General features: G+C 29.9%; 1 non-coding gene across 1 annotated transcript; it reads left to right on the forward strand.

Moving 5' to 3' along the window:
* The first annotated feature begins 2,594 nt into the window (after positions 1–2,594).
* On the forward strand, positions 2,595–2,667 carry TRNAM-CAU (transfer RNA methionine (anticodon CAU)). The gene has a single exon. It is a non-coding gene; the product is annotated as a tRNA-Met (tRNA).
* Positions 2,668–8,884: the final 6,217 nt, after the last annotated feature.

The following is an 8,884-nucleotide window of genomic DNA, read 5'->3' on the forward strand; positions in this document are numbered from 1 at the left end:
TTGATCCTTTGAGGTGCATTAAGTACCATAGGGTGGGGGTAGAGGTCGTAAATAATATATTAAAAACATAATGCAAATTCTTTTGAAAAATTACTCTGAAGGCGAAAAAATAACGAAATATATGACATTATTAATGAAATATCCTGTATTTTTTTGTACCTACCACAGTAACAATTTATGAAAGACTTAACCTTCGTGAACAATTTTTTTATAAACATATATCAATGCATAAATCTTATATTATAAAAAAAAACTGCTTTGGTAATCATTATTGAAGAACCATATCTGAACTGACATTTGACAGCTACCGGTGTTCGAATTTACTATACAGATTGGACCACACAAGGAGTCATTGTGTATCAACTTTTCTTACTATATTACATAGGTATAATATTATTATAACGTGTCCTTTAATAATAATAATTCACCAGAAAAGGATAATTCATGGACCGGGGACAATTTAAAACTTATATTTTTATAAAATAAACCCAATATAATATCGCTCACTCCTTTCAAAAACGTCATAAATAAAAAAACTTGATTTCTCAGGAGAACGTTTTTAAAGTTTAAAAATATAGTACAATGTTTTAAAAATAAATATCAAGCCACTTATTGAACTTTTTACTGTGCAACAGATCTCTTTAGGTAAAACCTGAAGGTTTTTTTTTTTACATTTGAAAAATATATAGTATGTTTAAAAAAAATAATTAAACGATACCTTTTCTTCAAAATGCATAAACAACACTTTCTGCCCTGTAGCGGGTAAATATTAAGTTAAAAATATGCCGCTTTTGCTGGAATATAGTACATATTCTGGGCATTCCGAAAACATGCACAACTGAAAATTGACGATTTTTTTATTTATGACGTTCTTGAAAGGAGTGAACGATATGTTATTTCAAATACTCACTCCAACTTGCGAATATCGTTTATTGCACAATATTTAAATAGAGGGCTCGAGTTATATTATTTCAAACAAGGCGTCAAAATCAACAAGAAGACCTTTTTACGCCTATACAATTTATGCAAGGGATTGCCAAATTTAGTATTTTTCAGAAGCAATCTAGACTAGAGATCTTGCATTGCGTAAAAAAACTGCTAGGGCCGCCTTGGCGTTTCGATCATGATAATCCGGAGTACGAAAATCCGAAATTCACCAATTTTCACAAAGGAATCAAAATCCGAATTTCAATATGAAATTGGGTTTATCCGGTTTTTTCAATGCAATATCTTTTAAAGACTACGGCGTCCAACAGGCGAAAATATTGAAGCACTTGTGGCTCTGTTTTTTTTCGAGGTAAGTTTAAAAAAATTACTTGTGTAGTTATATAATAAAGGTACATCTAGGAACCTCGCCAGTTAGATATTAATAATAGAGAATTTGTATTTCGTTAGATAAAACAAAGATAGTGTTGTTTGTTTTGTATGTACATATCATAAATGGTCGGTTGTGCATAAGGAGTAAGTAATTATTACATTTTGACAAATTGCTTCTAAATTTTTAAAAAATAATAACTTCTTTTAATCACATAAACGTAAATAGCAGCCTCTTTTTGACTATCATGCAAACTTAACAATAATGAAAGAGGTTTTTTTTGTATATTTATAATATTTTAAGTATATTTAATACTTATTTTTTCAAAATTATTATTAAAATATGTAAATGTAATTTTTTTAAGCGCCCTTAAGGTAATTTTTTCTCGAAAACGGCTCTATATTTATAGCGCCGTTTTCAAAGAAATTTTTTTTACCAACAATTTTGTTGTGAAGATTTTATTGACTAACGTCTGAATTTGTTATTATAATTCTCAATATTAGACAAACACTTTTTCATAAAATTGAAACAAACCACGTAAAACGTTAATTTAAAACCATTTTTAATTCTATTTTAGTCGTTGTTTATCTAGAAATAGCCGGTATAAAATATTTTATCGACGGAGTTGACTTTTTACACTCTAATCGCATATGGCGCCGACTTATTAATCCTGATTTCGATAGGAATGTGAGGAAATGGCAGAGGTCAGTACAGTCGGTAAATCAGTTTCTGTCGCTTTGTGGGTGGTCCACGATAATGGCGGCAATAAAGTAGATATATTTTTTTAAATGCTGCACAGTGGCGCATATATAATAAATTGATTAAATTATCATGATAAAATTCTTGTCATATCGCAAATAATTATACTTTGATACAAAAAAGCTGTCAATACGCATATAACTATGATTAATTAAATATTAAAAATGGTGAAACGGTGAAAATAAATACATACTCGTACATAAAATTTATTACGTAATAAAGTGTAATAATGTATGTATATGATTTAATATATTTTTTGTGATAATGCCAATAAAACGATTTGTCTTGTCAATTTTTGTATTGTTATAAAAAAGAAATTCATATAATTCGAAAACCATGATAAATGTTTTTTTGGATCAAAATTAATTAAAGCAAATTATTCAAAGGATTGTATTTGAATTAAAAAATAAACCCGGAAAAAATATTTTGTATTTTATATTTATTTTTAAAAGTGCGAACATTTGTCAATAGATGTCTCACCATTTGTACTTATACGCTAATAATGACGGTGCCATCACGAGCCTCGGTGGCGCAGTTGGCAGCGCGTAAGTCTCATAATCTTAAGGTCGTGAGTTCGAGCCTCACCCGGGGCATATTTTTGCAATTTTTAAATTGAATCGAAATATATTTTTTTATTTTATTTTTATTAAAACTTTTATTTTTCCTATACATATTTTGGTGAAGCTCTTATTCTAACATATTATGAAATGTAGAAGGTTCAATTTATATCCGGCAATAATCTCAAATCATTATTAATACATTGATTTTCCCATTTTACAAATCAAATAATGATGCTTAGTAATAAAATTGTATGACCATAAATGCGTACGTTGAAGATAAAAAGACTGGAGAAATAATAATAATAAAAAAATGCTCGTAAAATGGTTAATTAAAAATTGAACAAACAAAAAATGTCAACGGTGAAGAAATTTAAATACCATAAAATAATGAAGTTCTTAAAATTAATCGCCTCAATAAAATAACGATTTCACTACTCCGAACACGGAAATGTGGGTAAATTTATTAGATTTTTAAATAGTATTCCGTATTTGTTCCTAAATATGGTGACCTGAATTAACCCGTTAATATCCCTAATTAAAGAAGCAGTAAAAATATACTATAAACAGGAAAATTACAATATCGATTTTATATTATTGTAGGTTTAATGAACACCGCGCTGATGTATCTATAAATTACCATGAAGACGTAAATAACGTTTAATAAGGTAAGGAATATTTAAAAGAAAAACTTATTTAGATACGTACTTTTTTAAGACGCTCGAAAAGTAAACAAATTCATAAAATGTTTATCTTCTTCTTCCTCTTCTTCCTCTTCTCCTACTAGGTGTATGCCTTGTGGCCTGTTTTTAAGAGGGATTAGCCTCCTACGATGTTGATTGAATAAAAACGATGCTATTTCAAAAATTTAATGTAAGAGTTATACACATGCACGCAGTTTGGTGAATTATCGATGTTTTTTCTCATAAAAAAAGTTTTTTTTTAATGTTACAAACCCCGGATTTCTAAACTTTTTATATTTTTTCCAAGACTGTTTTTCCAAGACTGTTTTTCCGAGACCGTTTTTCCAAGACAAGTTGATCTTTTTCCATACTTGTCAATCTGCTCATGTACATACTTAATTATTTATTTGCAATGCCTCAAATCATTGGTCCGCAAAGTGTGTGCCGCGGCACACTGGTATACCGTGGTGATAAGTTGGTGTGCTGCGGAAAAAAGTCTAGTTTTGTGAAGATAACACAATTGCCCCAAATTTTGATGGCCTGTGCTCAGTTAAGCAAACTCAGATTTCGCATTAAACATCATATGTTAAATATGTTTGCGCATTATATTTATTTCGATAATAAATCAATATGAAATAAGATTTTTTTCCTTTGGTGTACCTCTGAAATTTCTTACGTTGGTAGGTGTACCTTGAACCGAAAAAGTTCGCGGAACACTGTCTTCAATAGCAGTATCTTTATTTATTTTATTTCAACTGTATCCGTATAAAGTTCTATTCCCTCTGTCTTCCTCCGCGGGTAGCGGCGTTATGGTTAGTTAGTTTAGTTTTATATATATAGAGTAACATAATAAATATATGATGTATGTACCAATGGGTTAAAAGGTAGGCTCACTACTAACTTTATTGTAGATTTTTAGATAAACATTATTTACATGTTAACATACATACAAACTTATACTTGTACATAACATTTCAGTAATAAAGTTCATTCAGATTGGTAGTGATTACCTTTTGAAGAATAAGAAAACAATCTTGGCGGGTAAATAGTTAGAATAACGGCCGTAATCAGGATTGCTTATCAAATAGTTTAGTTAGACCCGAGGCCTATTAGGCAATACAGGTCTGAGCTTTAAAATTTGATGTGGTCCATTAATTATTCAGATAGTAAAAGCCTCATATATTTTTGTAAGAGTCCTACATTGAGGTATTCAAATAAAATCTCCTTCAAAACGTATCTATGTGGTCTACTCCAACGAAGGATTACGCGTTAAGGCCCAGTATTCGATAAATCAGACAATAATAATAACAGTCTTCATTCTTCCTGCATCCATTTAAATTGGCACATTAATTCCGTTTTACCTCAATTTCCAATAACTCCACTTAAGACCCAGTACTCTATGAATCGTAACATAATTTTCTTGAAGGCCCAGTATTTGATAAGTCGCAACTTAATTTTGTTTAAACCCGGGTAAAATTTGACGTAACAATTTTTTTGTTTTCTTAAAACACCGCTTTTCTATGAGAAAAATAGGTTTTTCTTCGAAATAAACAAACGGTTTTGAAAAGAAAAGAGTTATTGAAAGCTAAGGAGTTTAAAAAAATATAAAAATATTTTTTAAATATATTCTCACTATTGACCTCTTGCGTGGTCATCCGCTTCTGAAATTGAATTCTGCGAATTCCCCCTTAAAACTACGTGGCGTTTTTTGCGAGAAAACTTTAACTTTACAGGCAGTAAACAAGTGCTTATTTTCTTTAAAATCGGTGACGGTTAATTTCACGGAAAATTCAGATCGACAATTGGTTTCAATATGCTAAGGTCGTTACAAATAATGAACCAGAATTAAGTTTTTTTTATTTATTTTATCTCGTTATTTTTCCTTTGCAATAGGCCCTCTGGTCTACGAACTTTAAATGTCATGTCGCTGCTGTATACTACTTTGATAATTACTTCTGGAGACAATAAATTTACTTATCTATTACCGAACAAGAAGATTTATTGTTACAGCTTCCTCATTCTCTGAATCTATCGGTCTAAGACATTCAAAATAATATGTTACTAAATTGCTAATCAGTTTAATGGCGTATGTCGATCGTGATTAATAATCCCAGTGAAGATAAAAAAAACTACTTTTATGATTTTAATTTAGGGTTGCCATACTTTCACAAGAGTCGGTCGAGATATTTTTGTAATGTTTTCAGAATGGTCAAATAAAAATAAAGTGGAAAAGCTAAAATATTGGTTTTAATCTAATAATATATTAAAAATGCAATTCCATCACGAAGTGTCAGTGGATAATATAAATCTATCAAAAATATTAGTCTACAGGTTTAATGAGAGCTTTTGATCTAGATGTGGATACGGGAAGGTCATTAAAACCGGATAAATTGAACAATGGATCTTTTATTATTTAGTCTTTTTTCGTTCTGCAGTTATTATATGACTTTCTTATGATGTAGAAGGGTTATATTCAGTAAAAGGATTTTCATTATATCTAATAACTTTGTACAAGGATCGAATACAATTGTTGACTGTTACTCGTATTTCGTCATTCGTTAGGCCGCACTCAAAAAATAATGAATTAGTCTGTATCTTAAAAAAGAGACCCATGTTTACTTGGGTTTAGTAAGTTTTGACCCATGTTTAGTAAGTTTTTCAGTATTAGGACCTTTTTGACCCCAAAAAAATTGTCGACAAAGAGCCAGATTTCTTTCAATTTTTAGGATTATTCAGAAACCCGATAAAATGATGTTTAGAGGAAATATTAGTTTTTTTTATTTAGTTTTTCAATCATAATTGAATTGTTAAAAATTTACTTATTTTCATTATAATATAATATTAATAAAAATATTGCTTAACATTCAACTTGACATCGGTTACTTACAAAGTCATCGGGACGTGGAACACCATTGTCAATAACGGTGACATGTCCCAGCATATCGGGAAGAATGGTAACCCTGTATCGATTGGCTTCAGTTCAAGACGTTTCATACAACAACAACAAAAAACTATTTCAAATTATCTCCGCTGCACAATATAGGTACGCCTTATTTAAAATTATAGATTACCTGTGCTTCAAAGTATTTTTATACTCTGTTTTCCATGTATATGTTTTATATATTATATTATTTATTATATTTATTTTATTTTGTGATACAACAGGAAGCAGCAAATACTTATTTTACCCTGTATGTTCCTGTATGATTGGTCCTTTGCTCCTGGGTATAGGGTCTATAAAAAAGATTTCATATGCTGATCTTTATACATAATTTTTTTAACATTATAAAATAATTTTAAACAAAAAATGTCATGAAGATATTACTAGAAATAAGGATAAAATAAGACTGCCATTGTTGAAAAAACTAAGTAGCATAATTGTTTACTGTTTGAGGGTTTGAAAATGTATGATGAGATGCCTGAATGTATGAAGAATGAAATGAGTATGAAAGAATTTTAAAATAAATATGTTGTTTACTGTAAGGAGATGTTAATATACATATAGATGATGTAAATTAAGTGTAAATAATAGTTTATATTTGTTGTAATATAAGCTAACTTAAGAAATTTAAAAAATAAAAAATTGGAACGGAATAGTTTTATGGGATACAGAGGATGACAGTGAAAGAGCTCAGGGTGATGCATACCTTCTTCTCACTGCTGAGAGTTGTGACCATTTTCTCTAATATTCAACGGTATTGGAGAGAAAGAATAGTAGGTAGGGAAAGGGGAATAGAAGCAATGTCTAGGTCACTCGAGGTTGTGTACTCTTACTCGTATTAGCTTCCGCACTGTGTAATTTGCAATGGGAAATAAAACGTAGTAGTGGAAAAATGCTGATAAGAAAATTTCGTATAGCTTTCACATTTTTAGAACGACACAGATAGTAGAAGAAGTATCAACTGAATTAAAAAAAAAGATATTTTTTGCAACCAAGCGTTGGAGCTTTGTCAGAGCTTTTGTTTCCACATAATCCAAATCCTTTAAGTGTGTCCAATTTTTTATTTAGAGCGCTGGGTTTGTTCACATAGGAGATATTTATATATTGATGCTACGTAACAATATATTGATACTACTATCAATATCTGAATAGCTACGTATCCGTTGCGTATGTTTTCTGTTTTATGTGTTTACTGTTTTTTTTTGCTGTTGGCTTATAGCACTTATTCTCACTTTATTCCTCTTCTCAACTTGTACATCTTATAACTGTTTGTTTTTTATTATAATATTTTTTTACTTTAGTTCTAAATTAAGTCTGCCTATTAATCATCTAGACTTTTGTTACATTTTATTCTTGCCGTTTACTTTTAATTCATTTAACATTTGTGAAATGTTGTAATTGGAATGTTACAATTACCTGTTTTATTTGTTATTCATTATTGTAAATGTATTTATGTTAATGTTCTGTTAAATATCTAAATAAATAAAATAAAATAAAATAACAATATCATAGCGTTTTTTTTCTATCATTCAACTATGGGACATGAAATTAATGTGAGGTTGACATAAACTGGATTTCTTCGAATCCTTCATTTGACTTCAATTTACTTCAAAAATGGTTTTAATTGATTTCTCAATTATAATCAAATTGAAGATTATTTTCCATGAAAACTATTTTTAGTATCTACAAAATTTATTTGTTTATTTTTCAAAACCTTGTGGTGGACGATTTACGACACTTATGTCCATATTAACGAATTTATATTTATTACACGCTACATGGGATAGAATATACCAAATTCCATCTCAGAAGCTATCCTGTTTTATATAAGTGCACGTAGAATGTTAAATGTAATGCCTTCAATATTATTTAAAATATACAATAAAAAATGCAAATATTTATAAATTGAAACGGCGCTATTATAATACATCCTATGGGTCGGTCAATTTCGCTAGCATGCAAGTCATTTTAACTCGGAACATTTACATAATTGGTATGTAATGAAGGAAATTTCACTGATAAAGCTTCCATATTACATAGATCATGTCTGGCGCGGCATGATTACCCACAAAGACAGATCTATTAAAAACAAGTTGGCCAATCAGAGAGCGGGGCCGGCAGCATGGTGGTCGAGTAATTAATTAGCTATTCACATGTAAACATAGACCCTATTTACATACTGACTAAGAACCCGGGATCCGCTCCAGAAACCAGAGACCTACATAATACGTGGATCTACCGAGGCCTAGACCAGAGTCGGCGAACCTATGAACGTCAGTAATCATTAAAAAGTATTAACAAACATTATCTATGTAATTTCATTAATTGATTCGGCAGTCACTTTGTGGTAAAATCTATCCATTTTTAATTAATGTTTTACTTACGGTGTTTGAAAATGATGCGGAATGCATCGAAACACGTGTCACAGTAGATTTTAAGAAATAGTGGTATTTACTAAGTAAAACATTAATTAAAAATTATCTATGTATTTTATAAAGTTGTTGAAAACGTGATACTACTTAAAATCGGTTAACAGTTCCTATTATCATTTCTTTGACTTACAGACAGTCAATAAAATTGACAACTTTAAGTCACTGATGCTCATTAATTTTTTTACAGAGATATTTGA

Source organism: Brachycentrus maculatus, unplaced genomic scaffold (assembly GCF_059751285.1).
Source record: "Brachycentrus maculatus isolate JH-2025_06_01 unplaced genomic scaffold, ASM5975128v1 h1tg000199l, whole genome shotgun sequence".
Classification (NCBI taxonomy): Eukaryota; Metazoa; Arthropoda; class Insecta; order Trichoptera; family Brachycentridae; genus Brachycentrus; species Brachycentrus maculatus.